Raw genomic sequence first — 22,587 nt, forward strand, 5'->3', positions numbered from 1 at the left:
TCTGAGATCTTACATGTTGTTAACTGTTTGAACCCTTTATATTTAAAGATCAGTTGTGCTGGATATAAAATCATCAGCTCACATTTTCTTCGAGTATTTTAAATATTTTACTTCATTTTTTCTCTCACATAAAACATATCTGTTGAAAAATATGGTGAGACACTATTGTTCTCTCCCCACACCTTTAAAGTATGTATTCTTTTTGTGAGATGTCCAAGGGACATTTTTTTTCTCTTTCTTTAAAGTGCAGTAATTATGCTAGAGTATGTCTTGGTCCAAATCATTTGAAAATAATGTTCTCAGATTCATGTTGTGCTCTTTACTATGCAGCTCATCCTATTACTTACTATGACTTAAGGAAAATGTTCCTGAATTAGAGATTTTGTTATTTGTTCTAACCCCTTGCATTGGTTTTTCATTTTCAGGATCCCTGTTATCTGTATGTTGCATGTTCAATGTTTATCTTTTTTATTTGTCACTCCCTGGAATATTTGTTGTATCATTTTCTGCATTTTATTTTGAGTTTTAAAAATTTTCTTAGTCTTAACTTTTATTTATTTTGAGATATTATGTATTTATTCAATTATATGTTCTTTATAATGTAGTCTTCATTTTCAAAATAATTTCTGCTTTTATTGTCAGTTCTTTCCTGAGTTCTGTCACCTGGTTTTTGAGTTTTTCTGGTTTTGAACATGTTTTTCTTGCATGCTTTCTTTGTGTGCAGACATGTTCTACTTTTTTTTTTTCTTATGTAACTTTTTATAAGAATTGACTGCACTAATTCTCTGTAACTTTTTAGATAAGCTTCAGTTTCCTGGACTTTTAGGAGGAGGCTTTGTTCAAATAGATTTTCTAATTTCATAAAACTCCCTTATATTGTTTTATATAATGTTAAAAAACTATTGTAATTCTAATTCTCTTCTCCTTCCTTGTTGCTTTTCTTTACTCCCTGAACAATGTAGTGAAAAAGTCTTTATGTGAGGCCAAGAAAAATAAGGATCAGAGAGAATGGTGGTCTTGGTGGTCTAAGCATGGCGTGTTGGAGCCTTCTCAGGAGGAGAATGGTGTCCCTACAGTGGGTAGTAGCCTGGGTAGGGTACTGAATTCCTCCTGGTCATGATGTCAGAAATTGCATTTGGTAAGGAAGGTATCCACATAGAAGGGAAGCTAAGCCTGTTTCCTCTGAGAAAACACAGCCTGCACAGTTGCCTCATATTCTGTCCTCTGTAGCTTAAAATATCTACTCAGATGTTCATAACTACACAACTCACAGTTGCTTCTGGTTGGGTCATTGCTTTACAGTATGTTGCGTGTTTATTTTAAATTCTGATAACCTTAGGCTTAGAAACATTTGTTCCCACAGTGAGTATTTATTACAGATACCCTGTTCATAGAAAAATAATTTTTGCATTAAAATTATTTATAGGTTATGTCCCTTGCACTATATTGTTATAATAGTATTCCTATACTAGTATATGCATGGATTAGAAAATTATATAAAAACAGGCTTATTTAAAAATGATTAATTATGGTGGTAACTCACTGATAATTTATATATTTATCAGAACTAAGATTTTAAGACATAATTTTAGTTTCATTTCCTGTCTCTTTTCTCTTTGTATGCATATATTAATAAGATTTTAATATTAATAGTTTAAAATTTTATGAAGCATCATGTCAGGTTTGTATAATATAGTAGACAATCTATTTAGTCAATGTTTGAAAAAATGCAGAAGAGTTCTTCAAATGAGCACTGTCTTTATTTACTCTTAGATAGTAATGTGTAATATTAAATTGTAGCTGTTGAACATATTTATGTGAGAAGCAGCGAGATCCATTCATTAATTGAATTGATTGTATTTATGGTACAAGCCTTCAACTTCAGTGTCTGGCAAAAGTGAAACCCCTAGAGCAATAGTTTCACATGATTCCAGGTAGAGTTTTCCTCCTGACAGAGTGATTTCTAATCCTATGTATAGAAGAGTCAAGATTATATAATATTTTTTAAAAAGTTACTCCAACCACTCAATGTATGATCTCCTTAATTAACAAATAGATACTGATTAAAAACTTAATAAAGTTCTATACCCTATAGTATTAGAAAAGATTCTCCCATTCCTAGTTTGTGCTTTACCTAATATGTCTCAACTAATGATGATGAGAAGAGAAATAGTATTATAATCACCACAATAATTGTAATTTTGCAGACCCTTTGCCCTTGTTATTTTGAAGTCTGTGCTCTAACTTGTCATCAGTCTTTGATAATTAAATATAGTAGGTCACTAGTGATGTGAATGAGCACATATTATTATTCACCAATATAGGAAAACCAATTTTGGTAGTGTAATTCATTGAAATAAGTTAACACCACGAGGATATAGAGGCTACTAGTTATAATTAGTTCTCCTGTAATTAAACAGGGCATAAGTTCACACCACAGCTCTGGCATCCCTGAAGTCAGCTACAAACTAAAGTTCAGAAGAGAGACATAATGGAACGAGAAGAGATTTCCATAGAAATTTTGATTATTACATAAGAATTATGTTAATAAAATCTAAATATTAGTAAATGTCAGCATCAAGCTAAAGTCATCAGCATTATCAGGGAGTGAATGTTGGTGACAGTGTGTACCTTCCAGTAACCTGATTGTCATCCCAGGTAGTATTGACCATATATATCTTGGTATATGTAATTATAACATATAATATAGTACAGAGTACATAAAATATTGTACCTACTATGTATCTACAATTGAAATTATTATCCTCTATACAGTTATTTTCCAACAAGTGGATACTTGGAATCTGATATACATAATATAACTACTAAGCTGCCACCTCAGAGCTTTGTTGCTTCCTGTTTCCTTTGCTGAGAATATCTTTCATCACATGTCCACACAGTTCTTTGTTTCATTTCCTTTACATCTTATTAAAATTTTGCCTCAACAAACAGGTCTTTTCTGATTACCCATTATGAATTAGTATTACCCTCATACTCAGATATCTCCACTAATTTTTTTCATAGAATTTGTGCATGGCATATATTTTCCTTTTTATTAATGTCTTTCTCCATTGAGTGTAACATCTTTGGTGCCCTCACTGAATGGAACACTCAACATATATTTGTTGGATGAATGAATAAATAAAAGTTTGACTGAATGATCTTTTCCTTAATATAAGTAAACAGCATCACTTAGTTTGAATGAGTTTATGGTTTCATCAGTTTTAAATATTCTAAAGTCAACCCTATTTAATTTATAATGGTAGATTAAGGCTGGTTTAAAGCAGAGCTTCTTTGGTTTTATTTCCATACTTTTATTATACACATATACACATACTTACCTAGATGTGAGAATGTGTTCATCATTCAGTAAAAGGAGAACCTGAGAAGATTCTTTGATCTGTATAGAAAACTTACTAGACACCACTTTATCTGCTTTGAACTTTCCATCTCCCATGAGCTAAATAGCCACTGAAGCTTCCAGAGTCCCATTGGCTGATGAGGTAATTGTAACTAAGTTCTGGTGTGGGTCAAAGTTGGCAAAAGATACTGGTGTAGGTCATTCTCTTTTTTGGGTTCTTGGGTGAGAATCATAAGGAACCTGGTACTGTGTACATTTGTGAAACACAGATATATATGTTGTGTTATTGTATATTGTGGGGAGCGCGGACGCCATTACAAGATGGCGCCGATTTCCGGTGGCCTGGCTGAGGTAAACAAGTGTGGCGCATGCGCAGTACATCTGTAGGTCTGTTACATAAGTATGCATATGAGGTTTTCTGACTCGGCCTATTGGTGACCGCTTGTGATTGACTTTGACCTATCTCTGTTACTTCCTGTTTCCCTGAGGGTATATTACTGTGTGAAAGCTTGTGCTCAGGGTCTTCCGCATCTTGAAGCTTAGAGGGATCCCCAATAAAGCACTGTAGAAGAACTCCTGTTGCCGCGTCTTCCTTGCTGGCGAGGCGGGCGCGACAAGTGGTGCCGAAACCCGGGAACTGTACCACCAGGGCACCAGCGGAGACGACCTCTTGTGAGGTGAGTTCAGAACTACAGTGTGGGACGGCCAATTTCCCCGCCCCCAAGAGAGACATGGGCAACATACCATTACGCAGGTTCCTGTGGCCTCTGAAAACCCTGCTTGCTGAAAATAAGATTCATGTTGACGATCATGACTTAAAGAGATTGTTGAGGGAGGTGGACCGGGTATCCCCTTGGTTCCTAGCTTCCGGCTCGCTCACAATACCATCTTGGAGGAAGGTGGGCCATGATCTACGCGAGGCGTTAGATTTAAGGCCTGGCGTCTTGATACTTCATAGGTTAGTTATGGATTGCCTAAAGTGCGATCCGCAGGGTTCGCAGAGTGCAGCAGAACAGCTTGCGGAAGTGCAGTCTCAGCTCTCAGAAGGAGGGAGAGGGGAAGGAGTTGCAACGGTTAAGGACGATCAGTCATGTCAGGTAGAGAACCGGCGAACGGGTGACGACCCGCTGTTGCCAGAATTTGCAGATTTGCATTTGTCCGAGGCGGAAGGTGAATCGTCCGCCTCGGAGGGGGAAGAAGCTACCCCCTCTTTTCAGCAGTTGAGAAAGGAAATACGGGGACTTAAAAAACAGGATGTGGTCCAGCCGAGAAGGCAGGCCCCGCCCAGGCTCGATATAGAGACCTGGCCTCCCCCGTATTCCCTGCCCCCACCTACAGCGCCCCTTGTTGGGCCTGCACCGGGGGGTGGAGCGTCTCTCCTCCCCCCAGAAGCGCGGAGAGAGCTAGGATTTGCTTTCCCTGTGTATGTGGACAACAATAATCAGAGATATTGGCAACCTGTGGACCATAAGCAATTAAAGGAATTTGCAGAGGCGGTCCGCAACTGGGGGCATAGCGCGGCCTACACTTTAGTACTGCTGGAGAGGCTCGCCACTAGTGCCCTAACGCCCACGGATTGGCAGCAGGTGGTGCGCGCGGCGCTATCCACGGGCCAATATCTAGACTGGAAGTCCATGTATCATGACGGGTGTGCCGCGCAGGCCCGTGCGAATGCAGCCCAGGGAGGAGGCAGGGCAGCGTGGACTTTTGACATGCTCACTGGACAGGGGCAGTGGGCCAATAATCAAACGGCCTACCCGGAGGAGGTGTATGTCCAGGTAAATCAGATAGCCATTAAGGCTTGGAAGTGTTTGCCCAAACGGAGGGAGGTGCGTGGCAATCTGACAAAAATTGTCCAGGCTCTGGCAGAGCCGTTTTCGGATTTTGTGGCTCGCATGATGGATGCCGCAGGAAAGATTTTTGAGGACGTAGACACGGCCTTGCCGTTGGTTGAGCAACTGGTTTTTGAGCAGGCCACTTCGGAATGTCGGAATGCTATTACGCCATGGAAAAGTAAAGGCTTAAATGCATGGCTGAGGGCTTGCAGGGAGATTGGGGGTCCTCTGACTAACCAAGGCCTGGCGGCCGCGGTCATAGCAACACAAGCCCAGCAACAACGCTGTTGCTACAACTGCGGCAAGCCCGGTCACTTGAGAAGACAGTGCCGAGCGCCAAGTAAGGTGAAGCAATCATCTTCACAGCCGGGGGTTTGCCCCGTGTGCCAGAAAGGTCGGCACTGGGCCGCAGAGTGCCGATCCGTTAAAGACAAAGAAGGCCGGCCCATCTCCCGAGAGCCTAGCGGCAGCATGGTCGCACTGCCAAAAAACAGGAGGCGGGGCCCACGACCCCAGGGCCCGCAAACATATGGGGCAATGCTGGCACAGGACACCCCCCAGGGGCCCCCGGGCACGTCTCTGCTGACCCCGGGGACTCGTCCCTCCTTGAATCCGGCGCTGCCGGGGGGGAACCTAGGAGGGCCACCCCCGGTTCCGCAGGATTGGACCTCCGTGCCACCACCCTCACAGTTTTGACACCTGGGTTAGGATGTCAACCTATCCCTTCAGACTTTAAAGGACCTCTGCCCAATCATACTGTGGGATTAGTGCTTGGGAGGTCATCAGCTACCTTAAAAGGGCTGATTGTCCACCCGGGGGTTATAGACTCAGACTTCCAGGGGCCAATAAAGGTCCTGTGCTCATCACCTCGGGGAGTTATCTCCATTCACCCCGGGGACCGATTTGCTCAGCTCCTGCTTCTCCCTAGCCTTCACGCTTGGTTCCCCAGCAAGCAGGAGCCACGTGGTAGTAAGGCGTTCGGGTCGTCCGGAGGCACTTGTACATTTTTGTCTTTGGATTTAAACACCCGTCCGACCCTTGTATTGACTGTTCAGGGAATAAAATTTGAGGGTTTGCTGGATACGGGAGCAGACACTAGTATCATATCTGAGCGGTGGTGGCCTAAAGGCTGGCCGCTCACCCGCTCAGAGGCAACTTTACAGGGCCTGGGTTACGTTTCGGCCCCAGCCGTGAGTGCCCGAACTCTGTCTTGGAGTGATCTTGAAGGCGGTAGGGGTAGTTTTAAGCCTTTTGTTCTCCCCTTACCAGTGAATCTCCGGGGCAGAGACGTCCTGAGACAGTTGAACCTTAAGTTAACAAATGAGTATTCTGCTCAGAGCCAAGAGATGATGAGTAACATGGGATGGGTCCCGGGTAAGGGCTTAGGAAAGAATTTGCAAGGCAGGAAAACGCCACTTATGGCTAGCCCCAATCCTGGTAGACAGGGGCTGGGTTTTTCCTAGGGGCCGCTGAAACCGCCTTGCCCATTCCCTGGGTTTCGGAGGACCCGGTGTGGGTGTCTCAGTGGCCATTGCCCTCCGACAAACTGCTTGCAGCCCGTGCGCTGGTGCAGGAGCAGCTCACCCTTGGGCACCTTGAACCCTCTCATTCGCCTTGGAATACCCCTATTTTTGTGATTAAGAAAAGGTCAGGAAAGTGGCGCTTACTGCAGGACCTAAGGGCAGTCAACGCCCAGATGCGCCTAATGGGGCCTGTCCAGCGAGGGTTGCCCCTTCTTTCTGCCTTGCCCAAGCATTGGAATCTGATCATTTTGGATATTAAAGACTGTTTTTTCTCTATTCCCCTTCACTCATCTGACAAAATTAGATTTGCATTTACACTCCCTTCCATGAACCATGAGCAGCCTGATGAAAGGTACCACTGGCGGGTCCTGCCTCAGGGCATGGCTAACAGTCCCACTCTATGCCAGATTTACGTGAGCGCGGCTCTCCAGCCTGTTCGACAGAGGTACCCTAAGGTAAGAATCATCCATTACATGGATGACATTCTACTATGCCATCGGGATGCCCAGTTGTTGCTTCAGGTCTTTGCCTTCCTTCACGCTCAGTTAAAGGAAAGGGGGCTGTCCATAGCTCCCGATAAAGTGCAGGAAGGGGCGGTGGGCTCATTTCTTGGCAGTAGCATCTTTCCTGATAAAATTGTGCCTCAGAGGCTGGCCATTCGAAGAGATGCTTTGAAAACTTTAAATGATTTCCAGCGATTATTAGGAGACATCAATTGGCTTCGGCCTTTTCTGGGTCTTACCACCGCTGAACTAAAGCCTTTATTTCAGATTCTTGAGGGAGACCCTCATATCACATCCCCTAGAACCTTGACTCCGGAAGCCCTAGAGGTCTTACATAGGGTAGAAGAAGCCATTAAGAATGCGCACCTAGTACGCATTCCTCACCAGGACCCTTTTCTTCTCTGCCTGCTCCCCTCTCCTACACTTCCTACAGCAGTGCTTTGGCAGGATGGTCCCCTTCTCTGGGTACATCCTCAAGCCTCTCCGGGAAAGGTGATTGGTCACTACCCGACCTGTGTAGCTGACCTCGCATTGAAGGGCCTTCACTTGGCTCTCTCCCACTTCGGGCGCTACCCAGAGAGCCTCATCTGTCCATACACTGCCAACCAGGTAGATACTTTATGTGCCACTCTTGATGCATGGGTGGTGCTGCGGTGCGCTTTCCCAGGAGGCATTGATAATCACTACCCCAAACATCCCCTATTGCAATTTGCTATGAGGAATGACCTCATTTTCCCGAAGATGACTTCGGCACACCCACTGCCTAATGCCCTGGATGTCTATACTGATGGCTCTAAAACAGGCATTGGGAGTTATGTTGTCCGGGACCAGGTGTTTACTAAGCAGTTCCCTTACGCCTCCCCTCAGCTGGTGGAGTGTGCAATAGTTGGCCTGGTTCTCAGCACCATCACCGATCCCATTAATATCATCTCAGACTCTTGCTACGTGGTTAACGCAGTGAAGGTTTTGGAAACTTCCCCTTATATCCTTCCTAAAAGTACAGTTTTCTCCTTATTCACGGACCTCAGAAGCATCATCCTGAGTAGGACCAACCCATTCTCTATTCAGCATATCAGAGCACACTCCCTCCTGCCTGGACCCATGGCGGCGGGAAATGCAATGGCAGACCAGGCCACCCGCACTCTTTGGGTGGCTGATAACCTTGCTGCCGCCAAAGATTTTCATACACTTTACCATGTCCCAGCTGAGACCTTGCGTCTCCGATTTCACATCTCGCGTGCCGAGGCGCGTGAGATTGTCTTGCAGTGCCACGCTTGTGCTCCTTTTCGCAATGTCGCGCATACGGGAGTAAATCCCAGGGGTCTGCAACCATTACAATTGTGGCAAATGGACGTCACTCATATTCCCTCTCTGGGAAAAACTCAGTTTGTTCATGTCTCCATAGATACCTGTTCTGGTGTCCTCCACGCCACGCCACTAACGGGGGAAAAAGCCAGTCATGTCATCATCCATTGCTTGGAGGCTTGGGCTGCCTGGGGCAAGCCAAGTACTATTAAAACAGACAATGGCCCCGCTTATACCTCCAGAGTTTTCCAACAATTTTGTGCTCGCCTCGGAGTCAAACACCTCACTGGCCTCCCCTACAATCCTCAGGCACAAGGCATTGTGGAGCGTGCCCATGGCACGCTCAAGGCTTATCTACAAAAACAGAAAGGGGGAGATGCCCTGGAGGCCATACAGAGGTCCCCTAAAGGTACCATTTCCCTTGCCCTTTTTACCTTAAATTTTTTGACTTTGGATGTGTCCGGCCGCTCTGCGGCAGAGAGACACACGTCCCCCCCGGTGGCTCACCGCGAGGAGGTAAAATGGAAGGACGTCTTAACGAGCCAGTGGAGAGGCCCGGATCCGGTTATAGCCAGATCCAGGGGAGCTGTTTGTGTTTTCCCGCAGGATCGTGAGGACCCTATTTGGGTTCCGACGCGCTTGACCCGCTCGGTGCACACCACGGCTGAGGAGGACGAGCGTCCGGCGGGCCAGGATGGCGTCACTGCAGATGCTGATGCTGGCGGGAGTCCTAACGACGGCGACGGCGGTACCGGAAGCGCGCTGGGCCCTGATGGATGTCTTCCCTCTGCCGATGCCCGTCCGGCATGACGCCACAGTTTTTCCCCGCTTTTTTACCACCAACGAGTCTCTAGAACTACCTTTCCTCCCGTTTGATATCCCTGTGGAGGCGCCCTCGGCCACGATGCTGTATCGGCAGCGACGCGACTTTGGCATCACCGCAGCCATAGTTGCCGCCGTAGCGGCCGCGGTGGCTGCCGCGGCGACGGCTGCAGTTGCGCTCACCACTTCGGTGCATACGGCCACCGCCTTGAACAACTTATCGTCGGGGGTGGCGACCGCCCTGGCGACCCAATCAAACGTCAACGCTCAGCTGAAAGGAGGCATCATGATCCTCAATCAAAGAGTGGACTTGGTTCAAGAACAAGTGGACTTGTTGATGCAGGTCATGCAGCTCGGATGCGAGTGGCGCCTGCCTGGCATGTGTGTCACCTCTATCCCTTTTCAGAACGCTTCCCGGGCAGCTAACCTATCACGAACCCTGTCGCAGCAGTTGTTGGGTACATGGTCCAGTGAGTTTGAGACTCTGCTGGAACAGCTGCAGGCTAGTATAGTTCACATCAACTCTACGCGAGTCGACGTGAACTTTGCCCAGGGGCTGTCGGATTGGGTGTGGCAATGGCCAACCATGTGAAAGAGTGGGCAGGAATGGGCTGTTTGTTAGCCTTGCTCGCGACTATGGCCCTGATAGGATTTGTAGCCCTTACCCGTATGGCGCGCCGCACTCAGCGCAACCAACTGTTGATGCAACAAGCCTTTGCCGCACTGCAACTCGGCCAGGACCCCCACGTGTGGATGGCCAGGTTATAGGCGTTCCGCGACTTGCCTGCTCTCCCCCCTCTCTCGGCTGTAAGGTACCTCCATGACGGGAATGCGTGGGTCCCGAGCCTGGAGGCACACCGGTTGGTGCCAGGCCGGGGAGCAGCCCACGTAGCCTAAGACAGAGGCCTTACCCACGGCCGCCTTTATAACCGGCCTCTGCACGTCTCCGAGTTCGCTCATTGCACGAGACGAGGCGGTTTCCAGTCTGGCAGGCCTTCTTAAATAATAAAGTAGGGGGAGATGTGGGGAGCGCGGACGCCATTACAAGATGGCGCCGATTTCCGGTGGCCTGGCTGAGGTAAACAAGTGTGGCGCATGCGCAGTACATCTGTAGGTCTGTTACATAAGTATGCATATGAGGTTTTCTGACTCGGCCTATTGGTGACCGCTTGTGATTGACTTTGACCTATCTCTGTTACTTCCTGTTTCCCTGAGGGTATATTACTGTGTGAAAGCTTGTGCTCAGGGTCTTCCGCATCTTGAAGCTTAGAGGGATCCCCAATAAAGCACTGTAGAAGAACTCCTGTTGCCGCGTCTTCCTTGCTGGCGAGGCGGGCGCGACAGTATATTATAATATTTCTGTGCAAATGGCAGTCAGGCCAAATTGAGTTTGACATTCAGAGCATACACTTTAAAGCAAGATTCTTGCCCTTAAAATCAAACTATGCCAATTCCTATCTGCATGATTTTACACAAGTTACATAAACAATTTAGGCCTTATTTTCTAGATTAATTTCCTATTGCTATTGTAACAAATTAGCACAAGGTTAGTGTCCAAAAACAGCACAATTTTTTTGAACCTTTTAAATTGACAAGTAAAAACTGTATACATTTAGGATGTACAACATGATGCTTTGATATGTGTATACATTGTGAAATGGCTACCTCAAGCTATTTAATACATATATATATATATATATATATATATATATATATATATATATGACCTCACACACTTATTTTGTTTTGAGGGTGAGAACACTTAAAATCTATTTTCTTAGCAATTTTTAAGTGTACAATATATTGTTATTAACTATAGTCACCATAATATACGTCTCTTGAAATTATCCCTCCTAACTGAAATTTTGTGTTCTTTGACCAATGTTTCCCCAATTCCTCCACCTCCAGCCTCTGCTAACCACAATTCTACTCTCTGAGTTCAGCTTTTTTAGATTCCACATGTAAGTGAGATCATGTGGCATTTGCCTTTTTTGCTTGGTTCATTGCACTTAGAATAATGTCCTCCAGGTTCATCTATATTGTCATAAATGACAGAATGCATATCTTTTTTTAAGGCTGAAGAGTATACCTTTGTGTATATACACAACATTTTCTTTATCCATGCACACATGGACGGGCACTTCAGTTGATTCCTCATCTTAGCTATTGTGAAAATGTTGCAGTGAACATGAGAGTGAAGATATCACTTTGACATACTGATTTCATTTCCTTCGGATAAATGCCCAGTAGTGTGATTGCTGGATCATATGGTAGTTGTGTTTTTAATTTTTTGAGGAACTTCCATACGTTTTTCCATACGACTGTACTAATTTACATTTTTGCCACCATTGTACAAGGTTTCCCTTTTCTCCATATACTCACCAACAATAGCATGTATATATTATGTTACAATGCTGAGGTCAAATGTCCTAAATTCAAGGTGTCAGCAGGCCTGTGTTTCTTCTGGAGACTCTACAGGAGAATCCATTTTTGTGCCATTTCCAGCTTCCAGCTGCTAGAAGTCACCTGCATTCCTGGCCCCTTCCATCCTCAAAGCCAGCTGAATAGCATCTTTACCTCTGCTTCTCTCTAGTCTTACCTCCACATTCATGCTCACCTTTTCCCTGTTTGTGCCCTCTTGCACTTCTCTTCCCATGCCCCTGTACTTCCATTGGACCCATCTAGTCATTCTAAGATAACTTCCACGTCTCAATGTATTTAAGTTAATCATATCCACAAAAAGTCCTTCTTTTCATGTAAGGTAACATATTCACAGTTCCAGGGATTAAAACATGAGCATCTTTTGGAGGCCAATATTCTCTCTACTAGAGTTTCCTATTCACAAACTGTGGATAATAGTCACCTTCATTTTATAAGACTGTTGTGAGTTTCCAATGATTTACTACATACAAAACATTTAAAATAGTATCTAACTCAGATATTGTTATTAATATAATTTTGAGAATGTTAGGGTTTGTGAATATTGTGTATGAGGGTAACTGTATATATCACATATAGGATTGACACAATGTGCATGTCAGTGTGAGCATGCATGTGTACTGTTTGTGTATGTGTGTATGTGCTTGACTGAGGCTCTATGTGTGTGAATGTGTCCACCTGAGGCTGTGGGTTTTAGTTTGGCACTCTATGTAGGTGGGTTGAGTGGCCCTGTCATTCTTCTGAGATCAGGGAACACGGAATCTTCCTACAGGTACATCAGGAGGTAACTGTCAGCCTGTGATTTCTGCTCTGCCATTGCATGTCAAGAGTAACTATTTCACTTTCCTCCCTTGCTAAGCAAACAGAATTGATCTCCAAACAACAGAGATTTGTTGAATGTCAACCTCTAGAAGAGGTTTATTTTTGAATACCCTAAGAAATAAAACTTATGTGACCATATATTTTTAAAAACTCACATAGTAATCCAAGAAGTATTTATTAATAATTGAGAAAGGTGGAGGGTGATGTGATGATCTAGAGTCTAAGAGTGACTGGCTGGTAGTGTCACTGTGGTCCATTGTACTTGACACTTACAGTGATATCATGGTGATTTTCCTGGTAACACTAATTGTGATGACTTTTCTCTGTTTATATATGTGAATGATAACAATTATTTAAAGTATGTAAATTCACTTGTGCAAGTACAGTATATACTCAATAAATTACATCTTATAATAGGAATAAAATAACCAAGAGAATGTATCCCTAAATATGAGGTTAAATTTTCCCTTGAAGAATCATTTAAGCTTCTTTGGAATTAGGGTAGTGAAATACAATTGACCTGGAACGGGTCAGACCTAAGAGAAGAGATCTACTCTATTTCTTTGAACCAGTTTGAACGCAACTCAAGTTAACACTCAAAGCAAACCCCTAAATAGTAAATTTGTCAGTCTCCATATACTAAATAGAATCGTGCAATCAGATTCATTTGGATTCTACTATTATTAAAGTTATAAAAATTCAGGATGCTTAGACTAAATTTCCCATTGCTCTTGCCACAGAAAAACCCATCTTTCACTTAAGCAAACAAATAGAATACACAAGTTTGCATGTAGAAGTGTTTAACTCATTTAAAGTAAATAAAAACAAAAACTGTTTGCAAACACCTTTTTGTAAGGAGATTCGCTACAGAATTTTCCTAAACAGCGCTTTATTAACTCAGTTCAAGTTTCTGAATAGAATTGAAAGAAAAAAGATTGATTTATTTTATACTGGTATTTAATTTATGCTCTTCATCCTTTCAGACTGTTTTCCCCAATCATCATAAATTAATATTTATAAAATATTGGAGAGTCTACATGTGTAGTATTTCTGGGTAAATATTATGTTTAGGAAACCAATTTAAAACATATCAAAATGCATTTATTAGCACACAGAATTTTATATAGAATTTATCTTCAGGATGCGGTTTTTCTCTTTGTCACTTTGAGGTTTGAGTGGTTTTAGGCAGATAAATGATTGCTATTGGGCAAAATTCATGATATAGTAGTTTAGCATAGGTCAACACAGCTAAGTAGCATCTTGAAGCTAACCTTGATAGATAAAAGTTGCTTGGTAAGTGAGTTGTGTTGTCAGGTAAGCAGACTGCTATGTGCAATAAATCGATCCATAGGAATTTCCAGAAACAACAAGTAAAGTTTTTTACTGGTGTAGAGTTTTATCTTTCTTGGACAAAAACTTCCCTAAAAAAGTTAAATTATGTTGGCACAAGGTGATCAATGGTTTGGTTTCAGTCTTGTTAATACAGGTGGTCTCAGTTCTCAGGTGGAGCCCATAACAAGTCTTGATGAAGGTGAGGGATTCAGTTGCAGTTGGGGGTCTCTTTACAAGCATCCAGACTGTTAGACCGTGGTGCATTCTAATCACAATGAAAAGAAACTATTGTTAGCAAAAATTAAGACTCAGAACATTCAGTCAATTAGGAATAAATAAAATACAATGTCACATAAAAGCACACCAAAACACCCCTTATGCACCATTTGGATAGAAGAGGAAAATTAATGATTAAAAAAGAGTTTATTTTAAAATAGTGATAAAACTTGCAGAAGATGGACTACTGCACGCTAAAATTGGGATAACCTAAGAAGAAAGTGATTGCAGGGTGTAGGAAAACCGTAGGTGTGGTACAGGGTTAGCACGTTGGGAACACCATAACCCCTCTTGTCCTGAACATGCAAGAAAGGGAAAAGTTACCAGAAACCGGACACAGAAGGGTCTCTTTGGGAAAGAACTTCCAGACAAGAGTTGTAATCTTTGGCTGAGGGATACAGTCAGCTCCTCATGACCCAATAGAGGAAGATCAGAACAATCTGCCTCATCCTCACTTTCCACCCTCCTGTCTGCTGTTGCTGCCTACTGGCTGAACTCACCTACAGCTAGAAGGTAAGGAGATCCACTTCGTGACATTGGGGCACAGAGCAAGGGCAAAGGTGAGAGTGGAGCCAGATGGACGAATACAGAATGTCAATGACAGAGAACATGAAGAAAATAACTGAAACAGGAAGATGATGTATCCAAATTTATGATATGCACTGAAGGCTGTTCTCTGGAAAGAATGAATAGCCTCAAACCATTTCAATATTTAATACAAAGGAAGAAAATAAATTAATCCATCATCCACCTTAAAGATTTAGGCAAGAGAACAAAGATCCTCACAGGAGGAAAGCTAAGAAATAAGGAGTCATAAGCTAGAAAAAATAATAAGACAATGAATGTATAAAAGGACAGATGAATTAAAAACACCTGGCAAAAAAAAATTAGGTACCCCATAAATATGTACAACTAGCATGTATTTAATTTTAATAATTAAAAATCAAAAATCAAAAAAATTGAAAATATTATAAAAAAGAATAAAATAAAATTAAAAAGAACCTAAGACACAAACAAATTTAAAGTGGGCACAATAACTCAGACAGGGATTATAATCTTTTATTAGAAATTGAGGTATAGAATTCTCCATTGTTAAGTGTAAAAATTCAATTACATAAGAAATGTAAGGTGAAGAGATAAACTTAAAATTATAATTGACAATGAAAACATGAAAAATCAAATTTTATGCCAGTTGAGTTAAACCATACCTGTATTTTCAAGCCAACAAAAGTAGGTATTTGTAATTCAAGCAATTAACCAAAAATTTAAAAATAACATATCCATTAACATAACAAATTATCTTAAATATCACCAAAAATCAAAGGAGGAAAACTGATCCAACTTTATGTATTCTAAACATGTTTATAAAAATTAAAATTAATAAGGAAGGTGGATAGAAAATTTCAGTTAGATAGAAGGAATAAGTTCAAGAGATCTATTGTACAACATGGTGACTATAATTAATAATAATGCAGTGTATTCTTGAAAATAGCTAAGACAGTAAATCTTAAAAGTTGTTATCAAAAAAATATGTGAAATAATATGTTAATTAGCTTGATAGCCAAAACATCATGTTGTACATAATAAATATATATAATTTTTAGCAAATAAATTAAGCTGGTTAAAAAGAAACAAAATTATTAATATAAAGTAAACTGTTCTTAATGTGGAGATTCTTAATTTCCTTTTTTGTGTCTAGACCACTTTAAAATTCTATTAAAGCTAAGAATTTTCTCCCCAGGAAAATGCACACACACACAGACACACACATATATGCAAACTATTGCAGTGTATTCAAGGAGTTCCTGAAGTCCATTCATAAACTTTTGGTGGGAAGTTATGTTTAAACATGAAAAACTAGGGAAATCATTATTAAAAATTGAGAGGAAAAGGATTATGTCACCTAACACTATTATTACCTATTTATTTCAAAAGTTTCTAGCAGTAAGAAATTAAACAAACAGAAAAGTTATAATTATTAGAGGGAGACAAAATTATTATCTTTCAGGCATCGTGATTATGTACTCAGTCCCAGAAGAATCATGAATTCTGAAAATAATAAATTATTAGAAATAATGAGTCTAGTTAACATCTAGATGCAAGTAAAATATGCAAAAATTAATGGTTTTCTTATATCCCAGCAATAAACCAGGTAGAAGCTATAATAGGAAGGAGGTAATATTCCATTCACAATATTAATGAAAAATGTGAAACGTTCTGAAGGATCTAATAAGAAATGTGTGGGAACCATATGAAGAAAACTATGAAGTTTTCTGGGAGATGTAAAAGTAGATTTTAATAATGGACTAGCATAGTATTTTCTGGTAAAGGAAGACAAAATAATATAAAGATAACAATTCTTCAAAGTTTAATTAAGGCTTAATAGAATTTCAATTAAAATCCTGATTACATCTTGTTGGAACTCAAAAACTTATTTCTTAAGTTAATATGGAATTTAAAATAAACTAGAAAACCTTTGAGCAAATTAACAATAAAAGATTAATGATTGCAGACAAACTTCCTGAGATAATGCAATATTTTATACAATTTTAACAATCAAAGCAGAGTGAACAGAGTGCTATTAACAAAAGAATCAACATAGAGGCCAAAGGCCCTGGAATAAAACCTATTTCAACAGACCAAATGTGGTTTTTTTTAGATTTTATTAGGAAGACTTTTATTATTTGTTTAAGAAGTTTGGATTGGGGTAAAAGTTCTAAATCCAAGTGATTTTGGAAAACTTCAGATAAAAATAATTTAAACCTTTTACATTGTTAAATCTAGAAGTATATAATATAAATCTCTAAGAGAATACCACTTCCAATTGTTAGTAAATAGAAAACTTGCTCATAAGTAATCTTCCAATATTGGGAACATACTACAGAAAACTATCTTGGTATTTATATGAAATTATACATATAAGCTAAAGAAAATATTTTAATCCAATTTTTTTAGAACCAGATCAGGATTTTGGAAATACTTCCAAATTATTTGGATAGAATATGCTGAAAAATAGACATGTAACACATTTCAGGCTGAAGAAGAAATTCCTAAAGATAAGAATGATGAGAAAAATAATAGAGAAATATGTCCAGTTGGAATTCTTAAAATATGGAATTTCAGGGCATTGATACAAACCATGAGTATCATTTTTAAAAATTGTGGGATAAAATCACAATAAATATCAAAACAAGTGTTAATATCCAAATATAAATATATAAATTTAATAATTGTGGGAATAAATGCCAAAATAAATAATATTTGTATTGTGGTACTTATTTTACTCAAAACAATAATCTCAAATGCATAAACATTTTATAAGTCAAATTAAAAAAGAATAATGCAGTAATAACTTGGAGACTGATCAAACTATAGTCATTGTTGAAACCACCTTTTATAAAATCAATAAAGGGCACAAAGTGGGAATGGTAGTAGGGGAAATATGTATATAACGAGCCATTTTTCCCAGCTTGCTTTCCTATAATGGCTTAATGACAGGATGGCATTGCTGGTAAATCATCTAACATAAAAACATCACTGCACACAATGGTGCACTGGCCTCCATTATTTGCTTCTTGCTTGACCACCTGTGGCTTAGCTTATTTTTTTTTTTTTAAGAGCTTGTTTTGCAGAACTGGAAAAGTACTAGGCAGACAGAAAAGAGCATGTAGACTGCCAACATCTGCCAGAGCACATTCTGAGAAGTCAGATAAAACCAGCATAACTGAGAACAACTGCTCCAGAAAACAACCGCCTTTCTTTATCATTTTGCAACTACAACTGCTCTGCCCTTTATAACTCCAATAAAAGCCCATGCCACTCATCCTCAGAGCCAGTATTTCTTCTTCCTTTCATACTGTGCCCTTTCCTCCCTTGGAAAGTAAAATAAACTCCTTGCTTTAAGCCTGTTGCTATCTTTGAGTCAACAATTCTTTCTCAGCCTGTGGTACAAACCACCTAACACTTACTACGGAGGAATTGTAGAGCTGATGGTCATAACGATTTTTAGCTGTCTTCATTGCTCCTGTAGATAACATCACCGTTGTGAAACTCAAGGCTAGTTTTTGAGATTATCTTCCAGGCCTTACATTTAGGTGAACAGCTAATCCATAAGACCAGTGGCTTATACTGAGGAACTGACTCAACTGGTATTGAGACTCCCACCCAAGAACTGATTCAGCAAAGAAGACAATTTCTGCACCCCTGGGGTTCTGCCCTGAACCCAGCCAATTAGAAGACTCATTGCCTAGCCTTTTGCTTACCAAACTAGCTTTAAAAACCCTTTCTCCCAAATTTTTAGGGAGACAGATTTGAGAAATTCCTCCAATCTCATTGAGTGGTGCCTGTGATAATAAACCTTCTCTCTGCTGTAACACCTGCCATCTCAGTGTATTGGCTTCCTCTTGAGCAACAGGCAATGAACATTGTTGCCCCTGCATTATTGTTATCAGCATCACTGTCATTATCAGCATCATTTCTACATATTGACTTTCAAAAGAATCCAGAAGATTGCATATTTTATTAAATGTTTTATTAATTTGTATTAATAGTTTGAAGTAACTTCCATAACAGATGTATGCAGAGTGTTTTTGGTTTTGTTTTGGTTTTGTTTGTTAAATAACGGCATAGATTTTACATGTAAGATGACAAGTTTCCCTTATTTCAACATTGTCAGTATAATGAAGTCTTCCTGCACTAGTAATTTTACAAGATCAGCTAGAAGAGGAACAAAGACTTATGAAAACACATGGTATGTTTTGTTCTCTATGTTTCGGTCTTTTTCAGGTTAACTATCGTGGTGTCTAGGAAATGCCGATGAGTTGTCATCACAGCAATTAGGATTGGGTAAGAACTGAGTAGTAATGCACTGATAGACTTACCATACTTGAGCTTGATCTCAGGTGCTGAAGAAGTAATATGTAATTTCAACTGAGTGAATAAACAGCTGGATCTCAAATGGAGTGAGCAGAAGTTCATCTCATGACATCAAAATATTTAGATCATTGATTTATTGGTAGACTCACCCTGAGGCAATAAGAAATAATGATCTGGCTACCACTCAGTTATTGCAGTGTTTTCAGTAAACTGAACAGACAACCCTCAGTGATTCACTTCTGACTTATATTAATCATTTGGTTTTTATAATGTTATGGGGTTTAACCTTTTTACTAATTGATAAAAGGCTAATTCTATCCTTTCCATTCTTGCAAACTTGTCCTCAGTTTAACTATACAAAGAGGGATCAGTACATTAAAAATATTATTTCTCTAGTGGTAAATGAACATTTGTTAGGATTAGCGTAAGCTAGACAGATCTATATCCTGACAAATTTTAAGAAGAATATGCTTTAATTATAACATATTCAAGTGGTTTTGGAGTCTTTTATAATAGGAGTAGATGGGTTATTGGTTGGAAGATGTATCTATAGTTGTAGACATGGATGAATTCACCTTCAAAGTCCCCAGATGTACAACTTTATGTGTTTTATATATTATAAATTCTTAGTAAATATACACCGAAAATAAATGAAATAACATTCTTTACCTTATTAAGTCATTTAGATTTCTGTTGTAATATTTTTGTGCTTGTGTGTGTGTGTGTGTGTGTGTGTGCAAAGCACTTTCACCATAAAATTTTTTCTATTAAAACACCCATTGATAGATGAGAGAGTTCTTGCCCAAATAGTTAACAACTTTGCCTAATGTTTCAGGGACAGTGAAGCCAGTCTTAAATCACAGTGCTCTCAATTCCCAGCCCCCGGCATTCTTTATTTTCAGACTCTAACATTGTACCTTGGAAAGTAAAGAATTAAGAGGCTTTTTAAAATTTTTAAATTTCTCTGTCTTTATTTCATTGCCTTCCTCTTGTGCTGTCCTATTGCCTTTAATATATGTAAGAATTAAATTCAAGTAAATACATTTTTCTTAAACATCACTTGGTGCCAAGAACTGTGATACATATTTGTAGTAAAAAGAAAAATGAATAGAACATTGCCTCTCTTCCCTCAACCTACTGTTTTCTCTGGGGAACAAAACTATTCCACAATGTGATACAATGATAATACTAGTAATAATAGTGGTAAAAATAAACAATCATAACTTCCCATTCTTTAGTGATTTTGTAATAGTAGTTTCCTACCTTCTCTGCATATCTCAGTTCTTACAAGTTCTTAGGAAGCAGGTGTTTTTATTTTCATTTCATGTATAAGACACCTGAGTCACCAAGTGGTTAAATTAAATATTGCCAAAGCATGTATAACTAGTAAGTGGCAGAGATAATAATAATAAAAAAAACTCCATAGATCCATGGTGTTCCTTTGAAACTACTATACTATACTACACCTCAGTTGAAACATATACTGTTTTATGAAATTTATATTGAGGAAGATTGAAGGGCTAAGGAGAAGTCAGCTCAACGATATTTCATAAAAGAAATGAAATGCAAGAGAGGCCTTAAAGCATGAGTTTGACATTAGATATAAGACCAGGAGAGTATTATATGAAAACAACACACTGGGGAAAAACATCAACCTATCAAATATATGACTTCACAATCTATAAGTTCCATGAGGACAGAGACCACGTCTGATTAGTGCATTCCTGTATCTTTAGTGCCTAAAAGGGAAGCTTGATTATTGCAGAATGGTGTTAGGTACTAAAAGCATATGCCACTAAATTTAATATTTTAAGCCATGAAGAAAATTATTTGTAGTCATTTATGTAAATTAAAATGCTCACTGTAAGGATAGTATGCTAAAGTATTTTAATATTATATTGTTTTCATTATGTTCAATTTGTAAACAATAATTTTTGATCTTACATATTCCCCCTATCTTTTATTTTCCGAGAAAATCCCTTTTATAAAGTTGAGGAAAATATGCAGATAACACCTCAAACAAAGGGAAATTTGGAATCTAATCTAGATATCAAAATTTCAATGATAATTAAGAAAAGTTTATAAATTCTTGAGAAGAAGACACCTGGGGAGAGCAACCAAAATTTTACAAATATAGAAATGAGTCCTAGATAAATGACCCTGAACCATAATCAAGATGAAGTGTCATGACAATGCCAATACAAAATAACTATAAGTACTCTAACAAAAGAAAATAATTGCCAGGCCCAGGCAGCCCAAGAAGTTGAGCAGGAAGCTGATTGTTGGGAATTGCTGGGGTTTTTGCTAATGCCATAGTATCATGGGCCAAATATTTCTATTGGAAATGTCTCACTGACAACTGGCTTTCTTACATATCCTTCATCCCAATGAAGAGCCATAGCTTTTTTGAGTTCTGAAATTTCAGAGCATTGAGCATAGCTAACAGGTAAGTAATTTTTGGAAGGTCCATCTTCAGTGTCTCCTTGCCAAAGCATTGCCTGCCATCTTGGGGAGTTGCCTTTTCTTTCCTGTCTGAGAAGGGCTCTTCAGTTTTACACAAATTATGCTTCATAAATGTGCTCTACTGCTGATTTGTGTTAAAAAAAAAAAAAAGTGCTTCAATGATTCCATAATGATTAATGAAAGTAAAACTAGGAATACATGAAACATGAGATGACTTTTATATTCAAAGTCATTAGTGCCATATAGGGAGTTCTGAAGTGGCCCATTAAAATAGATTATTATAACAAGGCAAATTTATGATTTCTTCAGAGTTTATAAAATAAACTTGATTAGTTATATGAGAAATTCATTACCAAAAAATCATTTTTCATATCTGCATAATAAATTAAAGGCTATGTGCAACTAATTTAGATTCATTTTTGTGATGACATATTTGACCTGCCTTTGTTTATGAAGTAAATGCAGCCTTTTAATGTGTTTATATAATAACTAATTAATGTCTGATGGTCCATCAACTTGATCTACGGACTTTGTTATAAAGAAAGCAAATAAAAACCACCAAATTTCATGTCATGCCCTGGAGTACCAAGATTCTTCTGGGGAAAATACTTTGAAAGAATTTTTTAACAAGGTCTATTTTATTACATTGTACAATAATATGCAAAGTGAATATATCACTTCAGAAGTGCTGTTTTGTCAAATAAATTGATTACCAACAGAATCTTTACTCACCTATTCCTATTTAAAAGTAGCACACATTAATTTTAAAAATATCATTTTAAAAATAACATTTTGGTTTGAATAACTTTTAAAAAGCAAGTGAAGTTGACAGGGAAAATTTTGGTTTTTATAATAGAATATTTTGTATATAAATTGTATTTATGCATGTTGAAATTATTTTAATTCAAAATAAGAATACAAAAAGTTTGTTTTAAAATTTCCTATTTAAATCATGGGTAGAAAATAAGCACATTTCTCCTCTCCTTTCTAAAACTCCATTGTCATTCAGTGAAAATGACAAAAAGGGATTA

This window comes from Lemur catta, chromosome 14 (assembly GCF_020740605.2).
Source record: "Lemur catta isolate mLemCat1 chromosome 14, mLemCat1.pri, whole genome shotgun sequence".
In the NCBI taxonomy this organism is placed as follows: domain Eukaryota; kingdom Metazoa; phylum Chordata; class Mammalia; order Primates; family Lemuridae; genus Lemur; species Lemur catta.